The sequence below is a fragment of the Bombus huntii genome, unplaced genomic scaffold (assembly GCF_024542735.1).
Source record: "Bombus huntii isolate Logan2020A unplaced genomic scaffold, iyBomHunt1.1 ctg00000156.1, whole genome shotgun sequence".
In the NCBI taxonomy this organism is placed as follows: Eukaryota; Metazoa; Arthropoda; class Insecta; order Hymenoptera; family Apidae; genus Bombus; species Bombus huntii.
Genome location: NW_026099397.1, coordinates 15,001 through 27,500, shown reverse-complemented (window position 1 = coordinate 27,500; position 12,500 = coordinate 15,001). Strand labels below are relative to the sequence as shown.

At 44.2% G+C, this 12,500-nt stretch overlaps 2 non-coding genes across 2 annotated transcripts; both read left to right on the top strand.

Annotated features, from left to right (window-relative positions):
• Window positions 1-6,183: 6,183 nt before the first annotated feature.
• LOC126877388 (small subunit ribosomal RNA) lies at window positions 6,184-8,106 on the top strand. Its single transcript, XR_007694975.1, has one exon. It is a non-coding gene; the product is annotated as a small subunit ribosomal RNA (ribosomal RNA).
• A 2,799-nt stretch (window positions 8,107-10,905) lies between these two features.
• LOC126877377 (5.8S ribosomal RNA) lies at window positions 10,906-11,060 on the top strand. The gene has a single exon (XR_007694968.1). It is a non-coding gene; the product is annotated as a 5.8S ribosomal RNA (ribosomal RNA).
• The last annotated feature ends 1,440 nt before the right edge of the window (window positions 11,061-12,500 follow it).

Sequence of the window (12,500 nt, the reverse complement as noted above, 5' to 3'; positions counted from 1 at the left end):
TACCGAAAGTTCAACTCGAAATAACTCGCTAAAAAGCGTTATAACGTATCGAAATTTTGTGTGAAATCGTTACGTATCGACGAAATCTAGTCGAAAGTAGCGATTTCACTTTATTTTTTTAAAAAATTTCACCCTCCGGACCAACGTGACCGGGACGTTGGAACTTAGAATTTTTTCGCCCCGTTACGAAAGTACCGAAAGTTCAACTCGAAATAACTCGCTAAAAAGCGTTATAACGTATCGAAATTTTGCGTGAAATCGTTACGTATCGACGAAATCTAGTCGAACGTAACGATTTCACTTTATTTTTTTAAAAAATTTCATCCTCCGGACCAACCTGACCGGGACGTTGGAACTTAGAATTTTTTCGCCCCGTTACGAAAGTACCGAAAGTTCAACTCGAAATAACTCGCTAAAAAGCGTTATAACGTATCGAAATTTTGCGTGAAATCGTTACGTTTCGACGAAATCTAGTCGAAAGTAGCGATTTCACTTTATTTTTTTAAAAAATTTCACCCTCCGGACCAACGTGACCGGGACGTTGGAACTTAGAATTTTTTCGCCCCGTTACGAAAGTACCGAAAGTTCAACTCGAAATAACTCGGGAAAAAGTGTTATAAGGTATAGAAATTTTGTGTGAAATCGTTATGTTTCAACGAAATCTAGTCGAAAGTAGCGATTTCACTTTATTTTTTTGAAAAATTTCATCCTCCGGACCAACGTGACTGGGACGTTGGAACTTAGAATTTTTTCGCACCGCTACGAAAAGGCCGAAAGATCCCCTCCAAATAACTCGTTAAAAAGTGTTAGAAGGTATGAATATTTTACAAGAAATCGTTATAACTCGATAAAATACGTCGGGATTAAGCGTTTATATCGTCGGCAGACGGATATAAAAACGTTTGGACCGACACGACCGGTCGTTGGAACATAGAAAAATTCCGAGCCGGTACGTTGGGACTTAGAAAAATTCCGAGCGCGAAAAAGTTTTTTCGAGTTTATTCGTTAAAAAGCGTTACAAGGTATGAATTTTTTTGCATAAATCGACGTAACTCGACGAAATACGTCGGGATTAATGGTTTATTTCCGTCCGAGAACGATTTTTAAAAACGGACCTATGCGGCCGGTCGTTCGTACTTAGAAAATTTTCGGACCGAACACTCTTTTTCGATTAATTCGTTAAAAAGCGTTATAACGTACGAATATTTTTCAAGAAATCGTTATAACTCGATAAAATACGTCGGGATTAAGCGTTTATATCGTCGGCAGACGGATATAAAAACGTTTGGACCGACACGACCGGTCGTTGGAACATAGAAAAATTCCGAGCCGGTACGTTGGGACTTAGAAAAATTCCGAGGGCGAAAAAGTTTTTTCGAGTTTATTCGTTAAAAAGCGTTACAAGGTATGAATTTTTTTGCATAAATCGACGTAACTCGACGAAATACGTCGGGATTAATGGTTTATTTCCGTCCGAGAACGATTTTTAAAAACGGACCTATGCGGCCGGTCGTTCGTACTTAGAAAATTTTCGGACCGAACACTCTTTTTCGATTAATTCGTTAAAAAGCGTTATAACGTACGAATATTTTTCAAGAAATCGTTATAACTCGATAAAATACGTCGGGATTAAGCGTTTATATCGTCGGCAGACGGATATAAAAACGTTTGGACCGACACGACCGGTCGTTGGAACATAGAAAAATTCCGAGCCGGTACGTTGGGACTTAGAAAAATTCCGAGGGCGAAAAAGTTTTTTCGAGTTTATTCGTTAAAAAGCGTTACAAGGTATGAATTTTTTTGCATAAATCGACGTAACTCGACGAAATACGTCGGGATTAATGGTTTATTTCCGTCCGAGAACGATTTTTAAAAACGGACCTATGCGGCCGGTCGTTCGTACTTAGAAAATTTTCGGACCGAACACTCTTTTTCGATTAATTCGTTAAAAAGCGTTATAACGTACGAATATTTTTCAAGAAATCGTTATAACTCGATAAAATACGTCGGGATTAAGCGTTTATATCGTCGGCAGACGGATATAAAAACGTTTGGACCGACACGACCGGTCGTTGGAACATAGAAAAATTCCGAGCCGGTACGTTGGGACTTAGAAAAATTCCGAGGGCGAAAAAGTTTTTTCGAGTTTATTCGTTAAAAAGCGTTACAAGGTATGAATTTTTTTGCATAAATCGACGTAACTCGACGAAATACGTCGGGATTAATGGTTTATTTCCGTCCGAGAACGATTTTTAAAAACGGACCTATGCGGCCGGTCGTTCGTACTTAGAAAATTTTCGGACCGAACACTCTTTTTCGATTAATTCGTTAAAAAGCGTTATAACGTACGAATATTTTTCAAGAAATCGTTATAACTCGATAAAATACGTCGGGATTAAGCGTTTATATCGTCGGCAGACGGATATAAAAACGTTTGGACCGACACGACCGGTCGTTGGAACATAGAAAAATTCCGAGCCGGTACGTTGGGACTTAGAAAAATTCCGAGGGCGAAAAAGTTTTTTCGAGTTTATTCGTTAAAAAGCGTTACAAGGTATGAATTTTTTTGCATAAATCGACGTAACTCGACGAAATACGTCGGGATTAATGGTTTATTTCCGTCCGAGAACGATTTTTAAAAACGGACCTATGCGGCCGGTCGTTCGTACTTAGAAAATTTTCGGACCGAACACTCTTTTTCGATTAATTCGTTAAAAAGCGTTATAACGTACGAATATTTTTCAAGAAATCGTTATAACTCGATAAAATACGTCGGGATTAAGCGTTTATATCGTCGGCAGACGGATATAAAAACGTTTGGACCGACACGACCGGTCGTTGGAACATAGAAAAATTCCGAGCCGGTACGTTGGGACTTAGAAAAATTCCGAGGGCGAAAAAGTTTTTTCGAGTTTATTCGTTAAAAAGCGTTACAAGGTATGAATTTTTTTGCATAAATCGACGTAACTCGACGAAATACGTCGGGATTAATGGTTTATTTCCGTCCGAGAACGATTTTTAAAAACGGACCTATGCGGCCGGTCGTTCGTACTTAGAAAATTTTCGGACCGAACACTCTTTTTCGATTAATTCGTTAAAAAGCGTTATAACGTACGAATATTTTTCAAGAAATCGTTATAACTCGATAAAATACGTCGGGATTAAGCGTTTATATCGTCGGCAGACGGATATAAAAACGTTTGGACCGACACGACCGGTCGTTGGAACATAGAAAAATTCCGAGCCGGTACGTTGGGACTTAGAAAAATTCCGAGGGCGAAAAAGTTTTTTCGAGTTTATTCGTTAAAAAGCGTTACAAGGTATGAATTTTTTTGCATAAATCGACGTAACTCGACGAAATACGTCGGGATTAATGGTTTATTTCCGTCCGAGAACGATTTTTAAAAACGGACCTATGCGGCCGGTCGTTCGTACTTAGAAAATTTTCGGACCGAACACTCTTTTTCGATTAATTCGTTAAAAAGCGTTATAACGTACGAATATTTTTCAAGAAATCGTTATAACTCGATAAAATACGTCGGGATTAAGCGTTTATATCGTCGGCAGACGGATATAAAAACGTTTGGACCGACACGACCGGTCGTTGGAACATAGAAAAATTCCGAGCCGGTACGTTGGGACTTAGAAAAATTCCGAGGGCGAAAAAGTTTTTTCGAGTTTATTCGTTAAAAAGCGTTACAAGGTATGAATTTTTTTGCATAAATCGACGTAACTCGACGAAATACGTCGGGATTAATGGTTTATTTCCGTCCGAGAACGATTTTTAAAAACGGACCTATGCGGCCGGTCGTTCGTACTTAGAAAATTTTCGGACCGAACACTCTTTTTCGATTAATTCGTTAAAAAGCGTTATAACGTACGAATATTTTTCAAGAAATCGTTATAACTCGATAAAATACGTCGGGATTAAGCGTTTATATCGTCGGCAGACGGATATAAAAACGTTTGGACCGACACGACCGGTCGTTGGAACATAGAAAAATTCCGAGCCGGTACGTTGGGACTTAGAAAAATTCCGAGGGCGAAAAAGTTTTTTCGAGTTTATTCGTTAAAAAGCGTTACAAGGTATGAATTTTTTTGCATAAATCGACGTAACTCGACGAAATACGTCGGGATTAATGGTTTATTTCCGTCCGAGAACGATTTTTAAAAACGGACCTATGCGGCCGGTCGTTCGTACTTAGAAAATTTTCGGACCGAACACTCTTTTTCGATTAATTCGTTAAAAAGCGTTATAACGTACGAATATTTTTCAAGAAATCGTTATAACTCGATAAAATACGTCGGGATTAAGCGTTTATATCGTCGGCAGACGGATATAAAAACGTTTGGACCGACACGACCGGTCGTTGGAACATAGAAAAATTCCGAGCCGGTACGTTGGGACTTAGAAAAATTCCGAGGGCGAAAAAGTTTTTTCGAGTTTATTCGTTAAAAAGCGTTACAAGGTATGAATTTTTTTGCATAAATCGACGTAACTCGACGAAATACGTCGGGATTAATGGTTTATTTCCGTCCGAGAACGATTTTTAAAAACGGACCTATGCGGCCGGTCGTTCGTACTTAGAAAATTTTCGGACCGAACACTCTTTTTCGATTAATTCGTTAAAAAGCGTTATAACGTACGAATATTTTTCAAGAAATCGTTATAACTCGATAAAATACGTCGGGATTAAGCGTTTATATCGTCGGCAGACGGATATAAAAACGTTTGGACCGACACGACCGGTCGTTGGAACATAGAAAAATTCCGAGCCGGTACGTTGGGACTTAGAAAAATTCCGAGGGCGAAAAAGTTTTTTCGAGTTTATTCGTTAAAAAGCGTTACAAGGTATGAATTTTTTTACGGGAATCGTTCTATCTCTATTAAATACGTCGGGATTAAACATTTTTATCGATTTTTTCAAAAAATTAGCGTTCGTCGAACTGACACGACTGGGATATTTTTCTAATTTTTTCGTTAATTAACGTTACAAGGTATATATTTTTTTGCATATTTCTACTTATTTTAACGTATTGTAATTGATTATAAACTTATTTTTTGTCCGTATTCGATAAAAGAGTATGTTTACTGATGCAATTTTTCGGTGAAAAAAAAAATTAATTTTTTGGTAAAAATGCATTTCTATTATGTTAATAAAACGTCTGGTAATGTATTTCGATGGTTGGATATTGGCTTTGTATAGTAGTGATCGAGCGTTCGCGAGACTAAGTTCCAGCGTCCCTTCCGAACGGTACGTTGCTACGGAGGTTTTGCACCGTAAGCGCGCGGCCGCTAGCCCGGCCGGCGCCGGCCTTCCGGCTGGCGCTTTCGTATCTATAAGAGAGACGTCGAGCCGGACGGTTCGGTCGGAACAGCGTTGAGCGCGTGGCTATTCTACGGCCTCGGTTGAGAATTCAGTCACCGCTCCTCGAGTCTTAGTGTATTTTACGCTATTTCTCGACTGTTCCTCCGTTCTCGTTCTGGTTTTTTCTCTACACTGCTGCGCCGCGGGTCGCTGTCCTGGACGTAATGACCAAATATCGTGGCAAGGTTCCCCTGAGTCGGGAAGCTGGTGACCTGTGTGTACGTATTCTAACAAAAATTGTTAGATGCGTGTGTGCTTGTACTAACTGAGCATCGATTCATTCAAAAGAGTATAACCGTCTGCTTTCTATAAAAACTTCTGCTTTCGCAGAAGTATCCGATGAGGCGGTAGGAGCGTACTATCTTTGCGTAGTATGTCTTCTGCCGAAAATGTTCTACCGATTGAAAGAATATTCTTACGGTATGTCCAGCGCGACGCACTGGGATACGCGCTTGTTCGTTCAGCGTGAGGTGCGTATACGTGCTTTACCGCTAAGATATTCTAATAAGTCTTTTTACACGAAGACAGCATTATGGAAATGTTCCTTTAGAAGTACGATTCTAAACATTTTATATAAGACTATGAGAAAGAGAGAGAGAGAAGAGAGGAGGTGGAGTTGAGAATTACAAAGTGGCTGCGAGCGGCGTTCGAAGATTATTACTGAACTATGGGTGTATCTCGAACGTCGCTAGGAGATATATTTTATAATATATCTATCTTAAGAACGAAAAGTCTCGTCGTACGGTGCTTACGTCCCACCTACGACACGAAGAGAACTTAAACGAAATTTATAAGAATTGTTATACGAATAAGATCCCTGGTTGATCCTGCCAGTAGTCATATGCTTGTCTCAAAGATTAAGCCATGCATGTCTCAGTACATGCCGCATTAAGGTGAAACCGCGAATGGCTCATTAAATCAGTTATGGTTTCTTAGATCATACCTACATTTACTTGGATAACTGTGGTAATTCTAGAGCTAATACATGCAAACAGATTCCGACCAGAGATGGTAGGAATGCTTTTATTAGATCAAAACCAATCGGTGGCGGATGGCTCGTCTGTCCGTCCATCGTTTGTTTTGGTGACTCTGAATAACTTTGTGCTGATCGCATGGTCATCTAGCACCGGCGACGCATCTTTCAAATGTCTGCCTTATCAACTGTCGATGGTAGGTTCTGCGCCTACCATGGTTGTAACGGGTAACGGGGAATCAGGGTTCGATTCCGGAGAGGGAGCCTGAGAAACAGCTACCACATCCAAGGAAGGCAGCAGGCGCGCAAATTACCCACTCCCGGCACGGGGAGGTAGTGACGAAAAATAACGATACGGGACTCATCCGAGGCCCCGTAATCGGAATGAGTACACTTTAAATCCTTTAACGAGGACCAATTGGAGGGCAAGTCTGGTGCCAGCAGCCGCGGTAATTCCAGCTCCAATAGCGTATATTAAAGTTGTTGCGGTTAAAAAGCTCGTAGTTGAATCTGTGTGTCACAGTGTCGGTTCACCGCTCGCGGTGTTTAACTGGCATTATGTGGTACGTCCTATCGGTGGGCTTAGCTCCTCGCGGGCGGTCCAACTAATATCCCATCGCGGTGCTCTTCACTGAGTGTCGAGGTGGGCCGATACGTTTACTTTGAACAAATTAGAGTGCTTAAAGCAGGCTACCTTCGCCTGAATACTGTGTGCATGGAATAATGGAATAGGACCTCGGTTCTATTTTGTTGGTTTTCGGAGCCCCGAGGTAATGATTAATAGGGACAGATGGGGGCATTCGTATTGCGACGTTAGAGGTGAAATTCTTGGATCGTCGCAAGACGGACAGAAGCGAAAGCATTTGCCAAAAATGTTTTCATTAATCAAGAACGAAAGTTAGAGGTTCGAAGGCGATCAGATACCGCCCTAGTTCTAACCATAAACGATGCCAGCCAGCGATCCGCCGAAGTTCCTCCGATGACTCGGCGGGCAGCTTCCGGGAAACCAAAGCTTTTGGGTTCCGGGGGAAGTATGGTTGCAAAGCTGAAACTTAAAGGAATTGACGGAAGGGCACCACCAGGAGTGGAGCCTGCGGCTTAATTTGACTCAACACGGGAAACCTCACCAGGCCCGGACACCGGAAGGATTGACAGATTGATAGCTCTTTCTTGATTCGGTGGGTGGTGGTGCATGGCCGTTCTTAGTTGGTGGAGCGATTTGTCTGGTTAATTCCGATAACGAACGAGACTCTAGCCTGCTAAATAGACGTAACTTATGGTATCTCGAAGGCCCCCGGCTTCGGTCGGTGGGTTTTTACTACCAACGTACAAACAAATCTTCTTAGAGGAACAGGCGGCTTCTAGCCGCACGAGATTGAGCAATAACAGGTCTGTGATGCCCTTAGATGTTCTGGGCCGCACGCGCGCTACACTGAAGGAATCAGCGTGTTTTCCCTGGCCGAAAGGCCCGGGTAACCCGCTGAACCTCCTTCGTGCTAGGGATTGGGGCTTGCAATTATTCCCCATGAACGAGGAATTCCCAGTAAGCGCGAGTCATAAGCTCGCGTTGATTACGTCCCTGCCCTTTGTACACACCGCCCGTCGCTACTACCGATTGAATGATTTAGTGAGGTCTTCGGACTGGTGCGCGGCCAATGTGATAAGCATTGCCGATGTTACCGGGAAGATGACCAAACTTGATCATTTAGAGGAAGTAAAAGTCGTAACAAGGTTTCCGTAGGTGAACCTGCGGAAGGATCATTAACGATACGATACCAAAAGAATTTGACTTGAACACATATAAAAACTATGAAATATATATCACAATGGTCGGTAAGGAGCCGTACTCCTCCTGTATCGACGAAAGTATATACGACGTATTAACAAGCTATATACTTTAACAAACGAAAACGCCAGGGAGCTTGGCAACCTCCGTTGGCACGAATAGAAATATTCTTAAGGAGGAGACGACCCTCCAGCTACGGAATTATACGAAGAGAAGGTGGCACTCTCTCTCGATCATCGGGATGAAGAGATATATATATACAAGTATAAAAACGAAATGCGAATGAAACTTATTCGAGGCGCCTGCGTGAGGTCGTAAACAGAAAGACCCGCCGTCTCCGAATAAAACATATAACATATAATATATATATATATATATGAAATTCTAATAAAAGGGAACTCTAGCTTCGAAAGAGCCAACAAAAGTTAAGGCTCGATATCAAACGAAAAAATTACGATGGAAACCAGGTGTAAAGAGAAATGCAGTCGTGGCGCCTGCGAGAGGCCGTACACAGAAAGACCCGCCGTCACGATCTCGTATTTCGTATTTGCATCGTGGAAACCGTACAAACGAAATATAAAAGTCCATGCAAACTAATAAGAAAATCTCTAAAGTGCCTCGTGTCGGAGTGATCATGCTCGCCTATTCTCTTCTATGTTTCGTGGTCTGTGTTGCGTTTGTTCTCCTCCTAGCAACGGGACATATCGAAGACTCCTCTTTGGGATCGAACGAAGCGTCTAGAACGAGTCGACGAGAGCGAAAGAACTTGTAGCGAGTCGCGCAGAGCGAAAGGATACCGATATACATCTTCGAAGGTTCTCTTCGAAGATCCATGGATACCTTCTGCGTCGACTTCTCTCGTCTCTTTCATCGAAACTCTCGTCGTTCTCGAAACGTGCTTCCTACCCAAAGGGCGTGTGCTCTTCGTATGTCGTTTCGTTCGAAATAACGAAACCACGTGTAACATACTCGTGGATCGGGTAACCTAGAACGAAGACGCATCGCGTGGATGTTGGCCCGCTATGCGACGATGACCGATGATGATGATGATGATGATATGATGATGATGATGATGTCGATGTCGACGACGACGACGATGAAGACGATGTGTAGCAACGATTCGTAACTAGTCTAGCCGAAGTTCGTTCAGAGGGGAACGCCGCCGGCTTCGAAGCCTCGATGTCGTGAGTCGGACACCCGTGCCGTCGCTAGAGTTTTTCAAACTCTGCTTCTGGATATTGGGACGAAAGACCGCTCGAGGACGACGACAGCCGTGCGTGCGTATCCCATCGAATTTTTTTTACACCACCTGAACGAGACTAAAGTTTCGTCTAGTTGATCGTCTACCGTCGCATAATGTATATTATATACCGTTCAGAGGGGACCGGCTGTCTATCCTCGTTGTCGTGAGTCGGACACCCGTGCCGTCGCTAGAGTTTTTCAAACTCTGCTTCTGGATATCGGGACGAAAGACCGCGCGAGGACGACGGATGCGAGTCCCATCGAATTTTTGACTTACACACTACCTGAACGAGACTTAAAGTTTCATATAATATACCGTTCAGAGGGGACCGGCTGTCTTTCCTCGTTGTCGTGAGTCGGACACCCGTGCCGTCGCTAGAGTTTTTCAAACTCTGCTTCTGGATATCGGGACGAAAGACCGCGCGAGGACGACGGATGCGAGTCCCATCGAATTTTTGATTTACACACTACCTGAACGAGACTTAAAGTTTCATCCAGTTTGTCGTCTATCATCTCATATATAATATACCGTTCAGAGGGGACCGGCTGTCTATCCTCGTTGTCGTGAGTCGGACACCCGTGCCGTCGCTAGAGTTTTTCAAACTCTGCTTCTGGATGTTGGGACGAAAGACCGCGCGAGGACGATGGATGCGTGTCCCATCGAATTTTTGATTTACAAGACACACACTACCTGAACGAGACTAAAGTTTCATCGAGTTTATCGTCGCATAACCCGTTCGGAGGGGACCGGCTGTCTATCCTCGTTGTCGTGAGTCGGACACCCGTGCCGTCGCTAGAGTTTTTCAAACTCTGCTTCTGGATATCGGGACGAAAGACCGCGCGAGGACGATGGCTGCGAGTCCCATCGAATTTTTGTTTTTTTTTTTTTTTTAAAGAAAAAACACCACCCGAACGGAGATGTGTTCTATCTTTCGTCGATTTTTCATGCTTTCAGTCGGTCGCGTGGTCGCCATCCGTTCGGAGGGGATCGCCGGCTTCGAAACCTCGATGTCGTGAGTCGGACACCCGTGCCGTCGCTAGAGTTTTTCAAACTCTGCTTCTGGATATTGGGACGAAAGACCGCTCGAGGCGGACGGCCGCGCGAATCCCATCGAATCTTTACTATCACCCGAACGATGGAGAGATGCACGCGCGCTGTTTCTTGAATAATTGGACGAGAGAGTAGAATCAAACACATATATAACATGGGCTAGCCACCGTGCTTACTCGTTCGCGAGATCGTGTGCTGTACAGAGGATTCAGAATCGGGTGTATATATCCCCGTCGTTTCCTGACGAACGGAGCTTCGATCTCGATGGTTGTTATATATCATAATGTACTTTACGCCCGGCCGGCGAACGCGCGTATCTTCGCGCGTTCGTCGTTTTCTTTTTTTTTCGAACGTTTTTGTGTCGTCAATCCTATGGCGACTTCTGCGCGTTCGATTCCCGTTGGTCGAACGTGACGGAACTCGGCTTCGCTAGAACCGAGAAGAGTACATTTGAGTATTGAACTGTTGTAAATTTATAAAAGATTACCCTGAACGGTGGATCACTTGGCTCGTGGGTCGATGAAGAACGCAGCTAATTGCGCGTCAACGTGTGAACTGCAGGACACATGAACATCGACATTTCGAACGCACATTGCGGTCCACGGATACAATTCCTGGACCACGCCTGGCTGAGGGTTGCTCACGTAAACCTAAGACTGCTTGCGTTGCGTATCGTTACTCTCCGTATCTGTCTCTCTCTGTCCCTTCTTGCCTTAACAACCCGCCGTCGTTCTTCTTTATATAAGAGAACGTTTCAGAGTCGGACGAAGGTACAAGAACGAGGATACGAATAAGAGCGGACGGAGAGAACATACGCGACGTACGAGCGATTGTTGGACGCTCGTCGGCGTTCGTCGCGGTCGTGCAGAGACCGTGCAAGTCGTACGCATGCTCGATATATAATCTATCGTGTTCACGGGAGACTACGAAACTCTACCTCTGTCTCTCTCTGTCCCTTCTTGCCTTGACAACCCGCCGTCGTTCTTCTTAAAAATTATAAGAGAACGTTTCAGAGTCGGACGAAGGTATACGAAGGGATACGAATAAGAGCGGAGAGAACCGGTCACGGACCTGCGTGAGTGCTCGCGGCGTCGTGAGTCGTCCTTACGAGGGCGACCGCCCGCTTATGCACCGCTTCGTGTATCGGTTATCGAACGTATATACTCGTAGTGTTCTCCTCGTGACCGATTTTTTTTTTCATATCAGGCGATATATGCTACGTTTGCCGGTGTTCGACGCACGAAGGTCCGCGCCCCCGACGTCGTCTTAAAAGAATATTATATTTGGCGAGACTGAGAGAGAAAGCAAATATGGGAACTCGGTCGAGAGAGGAGAGAAGAGAGAACCAAAAAAAAAAACCTAAACTCGATGGCGTGCGAAACTTTGCCATAATCTACCGTCTTTTCTTAAGACTCTCGTACAGCCCCAGGGATCGAATGCCCACTCCGTCTCTTCGCGAAAGCGACTGACAACAACGAGGACCGTCGCATCGATGGGTCGTCGTTGCGTTTTACACGCTCTGTGCTTTTTTACAAGCCCCGAAAGTATCAGCCGTAGATCCGGGAACGCACACGCGAGATTTCTTCGAGCGCTCTGACGACTTAGGGAGGTATGATCCCCAGCGTCGCGCGGAGATCGGAGAGTACACGTACTCGTATCGGGACGAATTTTCCCCGTCGTCGTGTATCTCTCTGCCCGCGCGCCTGGCTCCCGAAAAGCCACGTTCGTCGGAAATCTTACATATTATATATGTAACGCGTGTGCGAACTAGCGTGTGTCTAAGATCGGCTATACACGGGTGCTGCTGTAACTACAAGCTCGAGGTGTTTTCCGCAGCGTTTCTGTACCCGAGGAAGATGCGCATGTGAGTCCGTTACGAAGTTGTTCGTACGGTCGTCGTCGTCGGAGAGATCGTAGACGAGGAAGAAGACGATCCCCTTTGGCGAGGCTCGAGAAAAAAACTTTGAGAGAGACGAGGTATACACGCGCGTACGACTATGTCGTGCGCGCGTGTGATTTTTTTTTTATGGCAATTCGACGCTTCGAGAATAGAGAAAAGAGAGTGTTGGTCATCCCATG